Source organism: Rhinoderma darwinii, unplaced genomic scaffold (genome assembly GCF_050947455.1).
Source record: "Rhinoderma darwinii isolate aRhiDar2 unplaced genomic scaffold, aRhiDar2.hap1 Scaffold_4030, whole genome shotgun sequence".
Taxonomy (NCBI): Eukaryota; Metazoa; Chordata; class Amphibia; order Anura; family Rhinodermatidae; genus Rhinoderma; species Rhinoderma darwinii.
The window spans coordinates 39,713-53,784 of NW_027463621.1; the positions used below are offsets into that span (position 1 = coordinate 39,713).

Consider the following 14,072-nt stretch of genomic DNA (forward strand, 5'->3'; position numbering starts at 1 on the left):
TCCAGTCCAGTGCTGCCTGCTGAGCAGCACTGACCAACACTGCCTGGGCCCAGGCTTTTATCTCTGAGGCCCCATTATGATGTCAGAAAGCTGGCTCTGGAATCCTGAGGGCTCCACTATGACACGTGCAAAGTTCCGTCTGAACTTTATATAAGACGGTGAGGCTCAGTCAGTCACTCAGTGTTGCCTGAGAGGGCAACACTGCAACAGCCGGCCGCCAGGCTGTCTTTTTTTTGCACAGCTAGTTGCCTCCAGGAGGCCACAAGAGGGAGACAAGGGACTGCAAAATGGAAAATAGGCATCCACCAACTTTACAGACAACTTCTCCTTGCTCCTACAACCTCCATCCTTGCACAGTTTGTTATTCTTCTAGGTAACATAGTAACAAATCCAAATTGCTGCTCTCTTTGTAGGCAAGCAAGGCTTTGTTGCAACTGCAATTCTTACTTCTTCTTGAAATGTAGGGACGACAGTACATTCCATCACATCCATCTAGTGTACACAGGTAGGTCCATTGTGGCGGGCAGGCGAGCGGGCGGGCTGCTTTATTGGCTGTTTGCTGTTCCCCTACTCCACTCCACTATTTGACTGTTGTGCTGCATCAATCAATCAATCAATCAATCAATCAATCAATCAATCAATCAATCAGTGGCTGGCTCAGGTGCAGCTCTTTAACTTACCTAAAAGGGAGGGCGGAGAGAAGACAAGGAAGGTGAATGAGGTGTTCCAATGTGAAATGCCGGAAACACAGAAACACAGACGACACACAACAAGAGGTGGCAATCTATTCATTAATTGCATTTAATCAATGAGCTCATTATCACTCATGCATTGTCCAACAGGTGTTGAAATAATGGGATTAAAAGGGGAGATCCCTTCAGAAAGACAGAAACAATAGCAAAGACAAAAAACACTTTTGGAATCTGCTTTTAGTCAACACATAAGGAAATACTGCAATACCAGGTCAATGCGTGGAGTGGACAGAGCAAGCTCTATTTCCATCTCCCTGTTCTAAAAATCCATTTAATATATGGTCCCCAGATAGGGGACGTATCAGATATTAAACTGATAAGAACAGATACTACACTTGATCTTAGCCAAAAGGCCGAGAAGCGATAACCCGAACGGGCCGCGCGTTGCCCGAGCCTGCCCGATACTGCTGTTCAGCCCTTGCAGCGATTCAGCCTACTTCTAGGCAATTCCATGGGGCCCTGCAGGCTCACACACTCACAGCTACACGGGAGGTGAATAAAGGCCGGAGAGGAAGCCAGACAGGATTTGCTTCTTTTGCTTGCACCACAATGCAGTGCTGAAAGAGGAGGAATCTACATAAAAACGCCTTCCTGGCAACGCCCAAATGCCCTGCTGCCATGCAGATAAACACTGGCAGCGGCAGCAAGTGCATGCCCACAGCCACCCCTTGTTCCTTCACACCTTGTATCAGCTGTAATCCAGTCCAGTCCAGTGCTGCCTGCTGAGCAGCACTGACCAACACTGCCTGGGCCCAGGCTTTTATCTCTGAGGCCCCATTATGATGTCAGAAAGCTGGCTCTGGAATCCTGAGGGCTCCACTATGACACGTGCAAAGTTCCGTCTGAACTTTATATAAGACGGTGAGGCTCAGTCAGTCACTCAGTGTTGCCTGAGAGGGCAACACTGCAACAGCCGGCCGCCAGGCTGTCTTTTTTTTGCACAGCTAGTTGCCTCCAGGAGGCCACAAGAGGGAGACAAGGGACTGCAAAATGGAAAATAGGCATCCACCAACTTTACAGACAACTTCTCCTTGCTCCTACAACCTCCATCCTTGCACAGTTTGTTATTCTTCTAGGTAACATAGTAACAAATCCAAATTGCTGCTCTCTTTGTAGGCAAGCAAGGCTTTGTTGCAACTGCAATTCTTACTTCTTCTTGAAATGTAGGGACGACAGTACATTCCATCACATCCATCTAGTGTACACAGGTAGGTCCATTGTGGCGGGCAGGCGAGCGGGCGGGCTGCTTTATTGGCTGTTTGCTGTTCCCCTACTCCACTCCACTATTTGACTGTTGTGCTGCATCAATCAATCAATCAATCAATCAATCAATCAATCAATCAATCAATCAATCAATCAATCAATCAGTGGCTGGCTCAGGTGCAGCTCTTTAACTTACCTAAAAGGGAGGGCGGAGAGAAGACAAGGAAGGTGAATGAGGTGTTCCAATGTGAAATGCCGGAAACACAGAAACACAGACGACACACAACAAGAGGTGGCAATCTATTCATTAATTGCATTTAATCAATGAGCTCATTATCACTCATGCATTGTCCAACAGGTGTTGAAATAATGGGATTAAAAGGGGAGATCCCTTCAGAAAGACAGAAACAATAGCAAAGACAAAAAACACTTTTGGAATCTGCTTTTAGTCAACACATAAGGAAAGGGTGCACCGGTCCTGGAAATACTGCAATACCAGGTCAATGCGTGGAGTGGACAGAGCAAGCTCTATTTCCATCTCCCTGTTCTAAAAATCCATTTAATATATGGTCCCCAGATAGGGGACGTATCAGATATTAAACTGATAAGAACAGATACTACACTTGATCTTAGCCAAAAGGCCGAGAAGCGATAACCCGAACGGGCCGCGCGTTGCCCGAGCCTGCCCGATACTGCTGTTCAGCCCTTGCAGCGATTCAGCCTACTTCTAGGCAATTCCATGGGGCCCTGCAGGCTCACACACTCACAGCTACACGGGAGGTGAATAAAGGCCGGAGAGGAAGCCAGACAGGATTTGCTTCTTTTGCTTGCACCACAATGCAGTGCTGAAAGAGGAGGAATCTACATAAAAACGCCTTCCTGGCAACGCCCAAATGCCCTGCTGCCATGCAGATAAACACTGGCAGCGGCAGCAAGTGCATGCCCACAGCCACCCCTTGTTCCTTCACACCTTGTATCAGCTGTAATCCAGTCCAGTCCAGTGCTGCCTGCTGAGCAGCACTGACCAACACTGCCTGGGCCCAGGCTTTTATCTCTGAGGCCCCATTATGATGTCAGAAAGCTGGCTCTGGAATCCTGAGGGCTCCACTATGACACGTGCAAAGTTCCGTCTGAACTTTATATAAGACGGTGAGGCTCAGTCAGTCACTCAGTGTTGCCTGAGAGGGCAACACTGCAACAGCCGGCCGCCAGGCTGTCTTTTTTTTGCACAGCTAGTTGCCTCCAGGAGGCCACAAGAGGGAGACAAGGGACTGCAAAATGGAAAATAGGCATCCACCAACTTTACAGACAACTTCTCCTTGCTCCTACAACCTCCATCCTTGCACAGTTTGTTATTCTTCTAGGTAACATAGTAACAAATCCAAATTGCTGCTCTCTTTGTAGGCAAGCAAGGCTTTGTTGCAACTGCAATTCTTACTTCTTCTTGAAATGTAGGGACGACAGTACATTCCATCACATCCATCTAGTGTACACAGGTAGGTCCATTGTGGCGGGCAGGCGAGCGGGCGGGCTGCTTTATTGGCTGTTTGCTGTTCCCCTACTCCACTCCACTATTTGACTGTTGTGCTGCATCAATCAATCAATCAATCAATCAATCAATCAATCAATCAATCAATCAATCAATCAATCAGTGGCTGGCTCAGGTGCAGCTCTTTAACTTACCTAAAAGGGAGGGCGGAGAGAAGACAAGGAAGGTGAATGAGGTGTTCCAATGTGAAATGCCGGAAACACAGAAACACAGACGACACACAACAAGAGGTGGCAATCTATTCATTAATTGCATTTAATCAATGAGCTCATTATCACTCATGCATTGTCCAACAGGTGTTGAAATAATGGGATTAAAAGGGGAGATCCCTTCAGAAAGACAGAAACAATAGCAAAGACAAAAAACACTTTTGGAATCTGCTTTTAGTCAACACATAAGGAAAGGGTGCACCGGTCCTGGAAATACTGCAATACCAGGTCAATGCGTGGAGTGGACAGAGCAAGCTCTATTTCCATCTCCCTGTTCTAAAAATCCATTTAATATATGGTCCCCAGATAGGGGACGTATCAGATATTAAACTGATAAGAACAGATACTACACTTGATCTTAGCCAAAAGGCCGAGAAGCGATAACCCGAACGGGCCGCGCGTTGCCCGAGCCTGCCCGATACTGCTGTTCAGCCCTTGCAGCGATTCAGCCTACTTCTAGGCAATTCCATGGGGCCCTGCAGGCTCACACACTCACAGCTACACGGGAGGTGAATAAAGGCCGGAGAGGAAGCCAGACAGGATTTGCTTCTTTTGCTTGCACCACAATGCAGTGCTGAAAGAGGAGGAATCTACATAAAAACGCCTTCCTGGCAACGCCCAAATGCCCTGCTGCCATGCAGATAAACACTGGCAGCGGCAGCAAGTGCATGCCCACAGCCACCCCTTGTTCCTTCACACCTTGTATCAGCTGTAATCCAGTCCAGTCCAGTGCTGCCTGCTGAGCAGCACTGACCAACACTGCCTGGGCCCAGGCTTTTATCTCTGAGGCCCCATTATGATGTCAGAAAGCTGGCTCTGGAATCCTGAGGGCTCCACTATGACACGTGCAAAGTTCCGTCTGAACTTTATATAAGACGGTGAGGCTCAGTCAGTCACTCAGTGTTGCCTGAGAGGGCAACACTGCAACAGCCGGCCGCCAGGCTGTCTTTTTTTTGCACAGCTAGTTGCCTCCAGGAGGCCACAAGAGGGAGACAAGGGACTGCAAAATGGAAAATAGGCATCCACCAACTTTACAGACAACTTCTCCTTGCTCCTACAACCTCCATCCTTGCACAGTTTGTTATTCTTCTAGGTAACATAGTAACAAATCCAAATTGCTGCTCTCTTTGTAGGCAAGCAAGGCTTTGTTGCAACTGCAATTCTTACTTCTTCTTGAAATGTAGGGACGACAGTACATTCCATCACATCCATCTAGTGTACACAGGTAGGTCCATTGTGGCGGGCAGGCGAGCGGGCGGGCTGCTTTATTGGCTGTTTGCTGTTCCCCTACTCCACTCCACTATTTGACTGTTGTGCTGCATCAATCAATCAATCAATCAATCAATCAATCAATCAATCAATCAATCAATCAGTGGCTGGCTCAGGTGCAGCTCTTTAACTTACCTAAAAGGGAGGGCGGAGAGAAGACAAGGAAGGTGAATGAGGTGTTCCAATGTGAAATGCCGGAAACACAGAAACACAGACGACACACAACAAGAGGTGGCAATCTATTCATTAATTGCATTTAATCAATGAGCTCATTATCACTCATGCATTGTCCAACAGGTGTTGAAATAATGGGATTAAAAGGGGAGATCCCTTCAGAAAGACAGAAACAATAGCAAAGACAAAAAACACTTTTGGAATCTGCTTTTAGTCAACACATAAGGAAATACTGCAATACCAGGTCAATGCGTGGAGTGGACAGAGCAAGCTCTATTTCCATCTCCCTGTTCTAAAAATCCATTTAATATATGGTCCCCAGATAGGGGACGTATCAGATATTAAACTGATAAGAACAGATACTACACTTGATCTTAGCCAAAAGGCCGAGAAGCGATAACCCGAACGGGCCGCGCGTTGCCCGAGCCTGCCCGATACTGCTGTTCAGCCCTTGCAGCGATTCAGCCTACTTCTAGGCAATTCCATGGGGCCCTGCAGGCTCACACACTCACAGCTACACGGGAGGTGAATAAAGGCCGGAGAGGAAGCCAGACAGGATTTGCTTCTTTTGCTTGCACCACAATGCAGTGCTGAAAGAGGAGGAATCTACATAAAAACGCCTTCCTGGCAACGCCCAAATGCCCTGCTGCCATGCAGATAAACACTGGCAGCGGCAGCAAGTGCATGCCCACAGCCACCCCTTGTTCCTTCACACCTTGTATCAGCTGTAATCCAGTCCAGTCCAGTGCTGCCTGCTGAGCAGCACTGACCAACACTGCCTGGGCCCAGGCTTTTATCTCTGAGGCCCCATTATGATGTCAGAAAGCTGGCTCTGGAATCCTGAGGGCTCCACTATGACACGTGCAAAGTTCCGTCTGAACTTTATATAAGACGGTGAGGCTCAGTCAGTCACTCAGTGTTGCCTGAGAGGGCAACACTGCAACAGCCGGCCGCCAGGCTGTCTTTTTTTTGCACAGCTAGTTGCCTCCAGGAGGCCACAAGAGGGAGACAAGGGACTGCAAAATGGAAAATAGGCATCCACCAACTTTACAGACAACTTCTCCTTGCTCCTACAACCTCCATCCTTGCACAGTTTGTTATTCTTCTAGGTAACATAGTAACAAATCCAAATTGCTGCTCTCTTTGTAGGCAAGCAAGGCTTTGTTGCAACTGCAATTCTTACTTCTTCTTGAAATGTAGGGACGACAGTACATTCCATCACATCCATCTAGTGTACACAGGTAGGTCCATTGTGGCGGGCAGGCGAGCGGGCGGGCTGCTTTATTGGCTGTTTGCTGTTCCCCTACTCCACTCCACTATTTGACTGTTGTGCTGCATCAATCAATCAATCAATCAATCAATCAATCAATCAATCAATCAATCAATCAATCAGTGGCTGGCTCAGGTGCAGCTCTTTAACTTACCTAAAAGGGAGGGCGGAGAGAAGACAAGGAAGGTGAATGAGGTGTTCCAATGTGAAATGCCGGAAACACAGAAACACAGACGACACACAACAAGAGGTGGCAATCTATTCATTAATTGCATTTAATCAATGAGCTCATTATCACTCATGCATTGTCCAACAGGTGTTGAAATAATGGGATTAAAAGGGGAGATCCCTTCAGAAAGACAGAAACAATAGCAAAGACAAAAAACACTTTTGGAATCTGCTTTTAGTCAACACATAAGGAAAGGGTGCACCGGTCCTGGAAATACTGCAATACCAGGTCAATGCGTGGAGTGGACAGAGCAAGCTCTAGTTCCATCTCCCCGTTCTAAAAATCCATTTAATATATGGTCCCCAGATAGGGGACGTATCAGATATTAAACTGATAAGAACAGATACTACACTTGATCTTAGCCAAAAGGCCGAGAAGCGATAACCCGAACGGGCCGCGCGTTGCCCGAGCCTGCCCGATACTGCTGTTCAGCCCTTGCAGCGATTCAGCCTACTTCTAGGCAATTCCATGGGGCCCTGCAGGCTCACACACTCACAGCTACACGGGAGGTGAATAAAGGCCGGAGAGGAAGCCAGACAGGATTTGCTTCTTTTGCTTGCACCACAATGCAGTGCTGAAAGAGGAGGAATCTACATAAAAACGCCTTCCTGGCAACGCCCAAATGCCCTGCTGCCATGCAGATAAACACTGGCAGCGGCAGCAAGTGCATGCCCACAGCCACCCCTTGTTCCTTCACACCTTGTATCAGCTGTAATCCAGTCCAGTCCAGTGCTGCCTGCTGAGCAGCACTGACCAACACTGCCTGGGCCCAGGCTTTTATCTCTGAGGCCCCATTATGATGTCAGAAAGCTGGCTCTGGAATCCTGAGGGCTCCACTATGACACGTGCAAAGTTCCGTCTGAACTTTATATAAGACGGTGAGGCTCAGTCAGTCACTCAGTGTTGCCTGAGAGGGCAACACTGCAACAGCCGGCCGCCAGGCTGTCTTTTTTTTGCACAGCTAGTTGCCTCCAGGAGGCCACAAGAGGGAGACAAGGGACTGCAAAATGGAAAATAGGCATCCACCAACTTTACAGACAACTTCTCCTTGCTCCTACAACCTCCATCCTTGCACAGTTTGTTATTCTTCTAGGTAACATAGTAACAAATCCAAATTGCTGCTCTCTTTGTAGGCAAGCAAGGCTTTGTTGCAACTGCAATTCTTACTTCTTCTTGAAATGTAGGGACGACAGTACATTCCATCACATCCATCTAGTGTACACAGGTAGGTCCATTGTGGCGGGCAGGCGAGCGGGCGGGCTGCTTTATTGGCTGTTTGCTGTTCCCCTACTCCACTCCACTATTTGACTGTTGTGCTGCATCAATCAATCAATCAATCAATCAATCAATCAATCAATCAATCAATCAATCAATCAATCAATCAATCAGTGGCTGGCTCAGGTGCAGCTCTTTAACTTACCTAAAAGGGAGGGCGGAGAGAAGACAAGGAAGGTGAATGAGGTGTTCCAATGTGAAATGCCGGAAACACAGAAACACAGACGACACACAACAAGAGGTGGCAATCTATTCATTAATTGCATTTAATCAATGAGCTCATTATCACTCATGCATTGTCCAACAGGTGTTGAAATAATGGGATTAAAAGGGGAGATCCCTTCAGAAAGACAGAAACAATAGCAAAGACAAAAAACACTTTTGGAATCTGCTTTTAGTCAACACATAAGGAAAGGGTGCACCGGTCCTGGAAATACTGCAATACCAGGTCAATGCGTGGAGTGGACAGAGCAAGCTCTATTTCCATCTCCCTGTTCTAAAAATCCATTTAATATATGGTCCCCAGATAGGGGACGTATCAGATATTAAACTGATAAGAACAGATACTACACTTGATCTTAGCCAAAAGGCCGAGAAGCGATAACCCGAACGGGCCGCGCGTTGCCCGAGCCTGCCCGATACTGCTGTTCAGCCCTTGCAGCGATTCAGCCTACTTCTAGGCAATTCCATGGGGCCCTGCAGGCTCACACACTCACAGCTACACGGGAGGTGAATAAAGGCCGGAGAGGAAGCCAGACAGGATTTGCTTCTTTTGCTTGCACCACAATGCAGTGCTGAAAGAGGAGGAATCTACATAAAAACGCCTTCCTGGCAACGCCCAAATGCCCTGCTGCCATGCAGATAAACACTGGCAGCGGCAGCAAGTGCATGCCCACAGCCACCCCTTGTTCCTTCACACCTTGTATCAGCTGTAATCCAGTCCAGTCCAGTGCTGCCTGCTGAGCAGCACTGACCAACACTGCCTGGGCCCAGGCTTTTATCTCTGAGGCCCCATTATGATGTCAGAAAGCTGGCTCTGGAATCCTGAGGGCTCCACTATGACACGTGCAAAGTTCCGTCTGAACTTTATATAAGACGGTGAGGCTCAGTCAGTCACTCAGTGTTGCCTGAGAGGGCAACACTGCAACAGCCGGCCGCCAGGCTGTCTTTTTTTTGCACAGCTAGTTGCCTCCAGGAGGCCACAAGAGGGAGACAAGGGACTGCAAAATGGAAAATAGGCATCCACCAACTTTACAGACAACTTCTCCTTGCTCCTACAACCTCCATCCTTGCACAGTTTGTTATTCTTCTAGGTAACATAGTAACAAATCCAAATTGCTGCTCTCTTTGTAGGCAAGCAAGGTTTTGTTGCAACTGCAATTCTTACTTCTTCTTGAAATGTAGGGACGACAGTACATTCCATCACATCCATCTAGTGTACACAGGTAGGTCCATTGTGGCGGGCAGGCGAGCGGGCGGGCTGCTTTATTGGCTGTTTGCTGTTCCCCTACTCCACTCCACTATTTGACTGTTGTGCTGCATCAATCAATCAATCAATCAATCAATCAATCAATCAATCAATCAATCAATCAATCAATCAATCAGTGGCTGGCTCAGGTGCAGCTCTTTAACTTACCTAAAAGGGAGGGCGGAGAGAAGACAAGGAAGGTGAATGAGGTGTTCCAATGTGAAATGCCGGAAACACAGAAACACAGACGACACACAACAAGAGGTGGCAATCTATTCATTAATTGCATTTAATCAATGAGCTCATTATCACTCATGCATTGTCCAACAGGTGTTGAAATAATGGGATTAAAAGGGGAGATCCCTTCAGAAAGACAGAAACAATAGCAAAGACAAAAAACACTTTTGGAATCTGCTTTTAGTCAACACATAAGGAAAGGGTGCACCGGTCCTGGAAATACTGCAATACCAGGTCAATGCGTGGAGTGGACAGAGCAAGCTCTATTTCCATCTCCCTGTTCTAAAAATCCATTTAATATATGGTCCCCAGATAGGGGACGTATCAGATATTAAACTGATAAGAACAGATACTACACTTGATCTTAGCCAAAAGGCCGAGAAGCGATAACCCGAACGGGCCGCGCGTTGCCCGAGCCTGCCCGATACTGCTGTTCAGCCCTTGCAGCGATTCAGCCTACTTCTAGGCAATTCCATGGGGCCCTGCAGGCTCACACACTCACAGCTACACGGGAGGTGAATAAAGGCCGGAGAGGAAGCCAGACAGGATTTGCTTCTTTTGCTTGCACCACAATGCAGTGCTGAAAGAGGAGGAATCTACATAAAAACGCCTTCCTGGCAACGCCCAAATGCCCTGCTGCCATGCAGATAAACACTGGCAGCGGCAGCAAGTGCATGCCCACAGCCACCCCTTGTTCCTTCACACCTTGTATCAGCTGTAATCCAGTCCAGTCCAGTGCTGCCTGCTGAGCAGCACTGACCAACACTGCCTGGGCCCAGGCTTTTATCTCTGAGGCCCCATTATGATGTCAGAAAGCTGGCTCTGGAATCCTGAGGGCTCCACTATGACACGTGCAAAGTTCCGTCTGAACTTTATATAAGACGGTGAGGCTCAGTCAGTCACTCAGTGTTGCCTGAGAGGGCAACACTGCAACAGCCGGCCGCCAGGCTGTCTTTTTTTTGCACAGCTAGTTGCCTCCAGGAGGCCACAAGAGGGAGACAAGGGACTGCAAAATGGAAAATAGGCATCCACCAACTTTACAGACAACTTCTCCTTGCTCCTACAACCTCCATCCTTGCACAGTTTGTTATTCTTCTAGGTAACATAGTAACAAATCCAAATTGCTGCTCTCTTTGTAGGCAAGCAAGGCTTTGTTGCAACTGCAATTCTTACTTCTTCTTGAAATGTAGGGACGACAGTACATTCCATCACATCCATCTAGTGTACACAGGTAGGTCCATTGTGGCGGGCAGGCGAGCGGGCGGGCTGCTTTATTGGCTGTTTGCTGTTCCCCTACTCCACTCCACTATTTGACTGTTGTGCTGCATCAATCAATCAATCAATCAATCAATCAATCAATCAATCAATCAATCAATCAATCAATCAATCAGTGGCTGGCTCAGGTGCAGCTCTTTAACTTACCTAAAAGGGAGGGCGGAGAGAAGACAAGGAAGGTGAATGAGGTGTTCCAATGTGAAATGCCGGAAACACAGAAACACAGACGACACACAACAAGAGGTGGCAATCTATTCATTAATTGCATTTAATCAATGAGCTCATTATCACTCATGCATTGTCCAACAGGTGTTGAAATAATGGGATTAAAAGGGGAGATCCCTTCAGAAAGACAGAAACAATAGCAAAGACAAAAAACACTTTTGGAATCTGCTTTTAGTCAACACATAAGGAAAGGGTGCACCGGTCCTGGAAATACTGCAATACCAGGTCAATGCGTGGAGTGGACAGAGCAAGCTCTAGTTCCATCTCCCCGTTCTAAAAATCCATTTAATATATGGTCCCCAGATAGGGGACGTATCAGATATTAAACTGATAAGAACAGATACTACACTTGATCTTAGCCAAAAGGCCGAGAAGCGATAACCCGAACGGGCCGCGCGTTGCCCGAGCCTGCCCGATACTGCTGTTCAGCCCTTGCAGCGATTCAGCCTACTTCTAGGCAATTCCATGGGGCCCTGCAGGCTCACACACTCACAGCTAGAAGCCAGACAGGATTTGCTTCTTTTGCTTGCACCACAATGCAGTGCTGAAAGAGGAGGAATCTACATAAAAACGCCTTCCTGGCAACGCCCAAATGCCCTGCTGCCATGCAGATAAACACTGGCAGCGGCAGCAAGTGCATGCCCACAGCCACCCCTTGTTCCTTCACACCTTGTATCAGCTGTAATCCAGTCCAGTCCAGTGCTGCCTGCTGAGCAGCACTGACCAACACTGCCTGGGCCCAGGCTTTTATCTCTGAGGCCCCATTATGATGTCAGAAAGCTGGCTCTGGAATCCTGAGGGCTCCACTATGACACGTGCAAAGTTCCGTCTGAACTTTATATAAGACGGTGAGGCTCAGTCAGTCACTCAGTGTTGCCTGAGAGGGCAACACTGCAACAGCCGGCCGCCAGGCTGTCTTTTTTTTGCACAGCTAGTTGCCTCCAGGAGGCCACAAGAGGGAGACAAGGGACTGCAAAATGGAAAATAGGCATCCACCAACTTTACAGACAACTTCTCCTTGCTCCTACAACCTCCATCCTTGCACAGTTTGTTATTCTTCTAGGTAACATAGTAACAAATCCAAATTGCTGCTCTCTTTGTAGGCAAGCAAGGCTTTGTTGCAACTGCAATTCTTACTTCTTCTTGAAATGTAGGGACGACAGTACATTCCATCACATCCATCTAGTGTACACAGGTAGGTCCATTGTGGCGGGCAGGCGAGCGGGCGGGCTGCTTTATTGGCTGTTTGCTGTTCCCCTACTCCACTCCACTATTTGACTGTTGTGCTGCATCAATCAATCAATCAATCAATCAATCAATCAATCAATCAATCAATCAGTGGCTGGCTCAGGTGCAGCTCTTTAACTTACCTAAAAGGGAGGGCGGAGAGAAGACAAGGAAGGTGAATGAGGTGTTCCAATGTGAAATGCCGGAAACACAGAAACACAGACGACACACAACAAGAGGTGGCAATCTATTCATTAATTGCATTTAATCAATGAGCTCATTATCACTCATGCATTGTCCAACAGGTGTTGAAATAATGGGATTAAAAGGGGAGATCCCTTCAGAAAGACAGAAACAATAGCAAAGACAAAAAACACTTTTGGAATCTGCTTTTAGTCAACACATAAGGAAAGGGTGCACCGGTCCTGGAAATACTGCAATACCAGGTCAATGCGTGGAGTGGACAGAGCAAGCTCTATTTCCATCTCCCTGTTCTAAAAATCCATTTAATATATGGTCCCCAGATAGGGGACGTATCAGATATTAAACTGATAAGAACAGATACTACACTTGATCTTAGCCAAAAGGCCGAGAAGCGATAACCCGAACGGGCCGCGCGTTGCCCGAGCCTGCCCGATACTGCTGTTCAGCCCTTGCAGCGATTCAGCCTACTTCTAGGCAATTCCATGGGGCCCTGCAGGCTCACACACTCACAGCTACACGGGAGGTGAATAAAGGCCGGAGAGGAAGCCAGACAGGATTTGCTTCTTTTGCTTGCACCACAATGCAGTGCTGAAAGAGGAGGAATCTACATAAAAACGCCTTCCTGGCAACGCCCAAATGCCCTGCTGCCATGCAGATAAACACTGGCAGCGGCAGCAAGTGCATGCCCACAGCCACCCCTTGTTCCTTCACACCTTGTATCAGCTGTAATCCAGTCCAGTCCAGTGCTGCCTGCTGAGCAGCACTGACCAACACTGCCTGGGCCCAGGCTTTTATCTCTGAGGCCCCATTATGATGTCAGAAAGCTGGCTCTGGAATCCTGAGGGCTCCACTATGACACGTGCAAAGTTCCGTCTGAACTTTATATAAGACGGTGAGGCTCAGTCAGTCACTCAGTGTTGCCTGAGAGGGCAACACTGCAACAGCCGGCCGCCAGGCTGTCTTTTTTTTGCACAGCTAGTTGCCTCCAGGAGGCCACAAGAGGGAGACAAGGGACTGCAAAATGGAAAATAGGCATCCACCAACTTTACAGACAACTTCTCCTTGCTCCTACAACCTCCATCCTTGCACAGTTTGTTATTCTTCTAGGTAACATAGTAACAAATCCAAATTGCTGCTCTCTTTGTAGGCAAGCAAGGCTTTGTTGCAACTGCAATTCTTACTTCTTCTTGAAATGTAGGGACGACAGTACATTCCATCACATCCATCTAGTGTACACAGGTAGGTCCATTGTGGCGGGCAGGCGAGCGGGCGGGCTGCTTTATTGGCTGTTTGCTGTTCCCCTACTCCACTCCACTATTTGACTGTTGTGCTGCATCAATCAATCAATCAATCAATCAATCAATCAATCAATCAGTGGCTGGCTCAGGTGCAGCTCTTTAACTTACCTAAAAGGGAGGGCGGAGAGAAGACAAGGAAGGTGAATGAGGTGTTCCAATGTGAAATGCCGGAAACACAGAAACACAGACGACACACAACAAGAGGTGG

General features: G+C 47.7%; 9 non-coding genes across 9 annotated transcripts; all 9 read right to left on the reverse strand.

Moving 5' to 3' along the window:
• Window positions 1-926: 926 nt before the first annotated feature.
• LOC142709007 (U2 spliceosomal RNA) lies at window positions 927-1,117 on the reverse strand. The gene has a single exon (XR_012868919.1). It is a non-coding gene; the product is annotated as a U2 spliceosomal RNA (small nuclear RNA).
• Window positions 1,118-2,417: 1,300 nt separating this feature from the next.
• Window positions 2,418-2,608, reverse strand: LOC142709037 (U2 spliceosomal RNA). The gene has a single exon (XR_012868946.1). It is a non-coding gene; the product is annotated as a U2 spliceosomal RNA (small nuclear RNA).
• A 1,296-nt stretch (window positions 2,609-3,904) lies between these two features.
• Window positions 3,905-4,095, reverse strand: LOC142709038 (U2 spliceosomal RNA). Its single transcript, XR_012868947.1, has one exon. It is a non-coding gene; the product is annotated as a U2 spliceosomal RNA (small nuclear RNA).
• Window positions 4,096-5,363: 1,268 nt separating this feature from the next.
• LOC142709010 (U2 spliceosomal RNA) lies at window positions 5,364-5,554 on the reverse strand. The gene has a single exon (XR_012868921.1). It is a non-coding gene; the product is annotated as a U2 spliceosomal RNA (small nuclear RNA).
• A 1,292-nt stretch (window positions 5,555-6,846) lies between these two features.
• LOC142709045 (U2 spliceosomal RNA) lies at window positions 6,847-7,037 on the reverse strand. Its single transcript, XR_012868953.1, has one exon. It is a non-coding gene; the product is annotated as a U2 spliceosomal RNA (small nuclear RNA).
• A 1,304-nt stretch (window positions 7,038-8,341) lies between these two features.
• Window positions 8,342-8,532, reverse strand: LOC142709039 (U2 spliceosomal RNA). Its single transcript, XR_012868948.1, has one exon. It is a non-coding gene; the product is annotated as a U2 spliceosomal RNA (small nuclear RNA).
• A 1,300-nt stretch (window positions 8,533-9,832) lies between these two features.
• On the reverse strand, window positions 9,833-10,023 carry LOC142709040 (U2 spliceosomal RNA). The gene has a single exon (XR_012868949.1). It is a non-coding gene; the product is annotated as a U2 spliceosomal RNA (small nuclear RNA).
• Window positions 10,024-11,323: 1,300 nt separating this feature from the next.
• On the reverse strand, window positions 11,324-11,514 carry LOC142709057 (U2 spliceosomal RNA). Its single transcript, XR_012868964.1, has one exon. It is a non-coding gene; the product is annotated as a U2 spliceosomal RNA (small nuclear RNA).
• Window positions 11,515-12,771: 1,257 nt separating this feature from the next.
• On the reverse strand, window positions 12,772-12,962 carry LOC142709042 (U2 spliceosomal RNA). The gene has a single exon (XR_012868950.1). It is a non-coding gene; the product is annotated as a U2 spliceosomal RNA (small nuclear RNA).
• Between the last annotated feature and the right edge of the window lie 1,110 nt (window positions 12,963-14,072).